Genomic DNA, 2500 nt, shown 5'->3' on the forward strand with positions numbered 1-2500 from the left:
GGCAGCGTGGTTTTATAGCGGCATCTGGCTGCTCTGAAAATCTTAAGGTGCTACAGGACCTTATGAGACATGCTAAGAAATTGCACAGGCCGTTGGCTGTCATGTTTATCGACATAGCGAAAGCTTTTGACTCGGTTTCGCATGCTCATATTTTATGGCTGTTAAGGCACAAGAAAGTAGATGAACACGTGGTGGGCATCATCCAGAACGCCTACGATCGGTGTACGACCTCGTTCAAAAGCAATGGCGAGTCGACTCGAGAAATTAGCATACGTGTTGGTGTCAAACAGGGTGACCCCATGTCACCCCTGCTCTTCAATCTTGCCATGGACCCTTTGATATGCACCCTAGAGTCACACGGAGTTGGGTACTCCATTGATACCGACCACGTGACAGCTCTTGCGTTTGCTGATGATTTGGTGTTGGTGAGCGAATCTTGGGTTGGTATGGCCGCCAATCTAGCGATCTTGGAATCATTTTGTGGGCTATCGGGATTGGAGGTTCAGGCCAGAAAGTGCCAGGGCTTCATGATAAGCCCAACCAAAGATTCATATACGGTGAACAACTGCGACCCATGGACTATCAAAAATAAAGATGTCATATGATCCAACCTGATGAATCAACGAAATACCTTGGTCTGAAAATTGGCCCTTGGACTGGCACTATACAGCCTGATCTACATTGTCAGCTAAAGACATGGATCTCGAAAATCGATGAGGCGCCTCTGAAGCCAACTCAGAAGGTTGAACTACTCAATGCCTATGCCCTACCCAGATTGTTATATCCTGCAGACCACTCGGACTGCAAGCAATCAACTCTCCGTGGGTTGGACCAAGAGATTAGAAAGGCGGTAAAAGGATGGCTCCACCTTCCCGCTTCAACTTGTGATGGACTGTTATATGCCAGAGCCCGAGACGGAGGCCTTGCCATCTTGAAACTGGAAAAAACAATCCCTTCGGTTCAAGTTAGAAGGCTGCAACGTATAGCAAACTCGTCCGATGCTATCACCCGTAATATTGTGTCCTCGCAGGGTATGGAGGAAGAATACCGTAATTTGTGGGTACGAGCAGGGGGTGACAGTGATGCAATCCCAACATTCGTTCTCAGGGACTCGGTGTCAAAAGAACCTGTATATCCGAGACCCTGCGATTGGAGGGAGCATGAATTTCAGAGATGGTGCGAAAAGCCGGTTCAAGGAAGGGGCATTGTAAACTTTGCGCATGATAGAATCAGTAATGCTTGGTTGAGGCCATGGTGCGGCTTTAAACAATGCTTCTTTATCGCAGCACTACAACTAAGGGCAAATATTTACCCAACAAGAGAAAGCTTGAACAGAGGCAGAGATGGGGCCTTACGTTCCTGCAGGAAATGCTCTGCCAGACTCGAGTCCCTTTCGCACATTCTCGGTCAATGTCCTGCAGTACAGAAAGCAAGAATTGCGCGACATAACAAGATCAGTAACATTCTGGCAGACGAAGCGGCTAGATTGGGCTGGTCTGTATACAAAGAGCCACGGTTCATATCCGAGACGGGAGAGATGAGAAAGCCTGACCTCGTGTTTGCAAAAGATGAGGAGGCGGTTGTGATCGATGTCACCGTCCGTTTTGAGCTTTCAAAGAATACCTTGTCAGATGCTGCCTCGCACAAAGTTTCGTACTATACCCCTCTTGGTGATCAAGTCAAAGTGCTGACGAAGGCTAGCAAGGTCACATTCTTTGGATTCCCGGTTGGGGCAAGAGGAAAGTGGCCCCTTGAGAATAACGAGGTACTTACCTCCCTGGGCCTGACCAAACCCAGAACGACATCACTGGCCAAGATGATTTCCCGCAGAACGCTGCTTTTCTCTCTTGATATTCTGAGAATGTTCTGTGGAAATTATGCGGTCTATGAACAGTCATAGACAACCTCCGAAACAAATAATAGTTTTGTTTTAAGATGTCATTTGTTTTAGATTGATTTTGTTATTTTCGAAGGTGAAGTCGGTTTTTATTTCATTTTACTATTTTCCACAATTTAGATTGTTATTTTCCAAGACGAAGTCTTGGTTTTTTTTTTTATTGTTAGTTTTTTTTAACACGTCGTATTTGTTACTTTAGAGCTTAGAGGGGACTTTATTTTCGCCTTACTATTTTCTGCCTACAAAGAAGATTAAAAATAAGCTTTTTTCAAGATGGTTTTGTTATTTTCCAAGGTGAAGTCTTGGTATTCTTATTTTACTATTTTCCATAAAGAAGACCATTCTTTTAGATTTTGTTATTTTCCAAGACGAAGACTTGGTATTTTTATTATATTGCTATTTTTTACACGAAGCTTATTCAAGAGCACTTATATAGATTAGACTTTGTTATTTTAATTCTTTATTTTTGGACTACATCAGTTCGAGAGTCCTGTAACTTACTATTTTCTGCCTACAAAGAAGATTAGAAATAAGCTTTATTTAAGATGTTTTAGATTAGATTTTGTTATTTTCCAAGGTGAAGTCTTGGTTTTTTATTTTACT

At 43.1% G+C, this 2500-nt stretch overlaps 1 pseudogene; it reads left to right on the forward strand.

The window, feature by feature from the left end:
- LOC142914278 (28S ribosomal RNA) overlaps window positions 1-2500 on the forward strand; it is a 10602-nt pseudogene that overhangs the window by 4833 nt on the left and 3269 nt on the right.

The sequence above is a fragment of the Petromyzon marinus genome, unplaced genomic scaffold, assembly GCF_048934315.1.
Source record: "Petromyzon marinus isolate PM22_M1 ecotype Great Lakes invasive population unplaced genomic scaffold, UKy_Petmar_22M1.pri1.0 PM_G_Scaffold_28, whole genome shotgun sequence".
In the NCBI taxonomy this organism is placed as follows: Eukaryota; Metazoa; Chordata; class Hyperoartia; order Petromyzontiformes; family Petromyzontidae; genus Petromyzon; species Petromyzon marinus.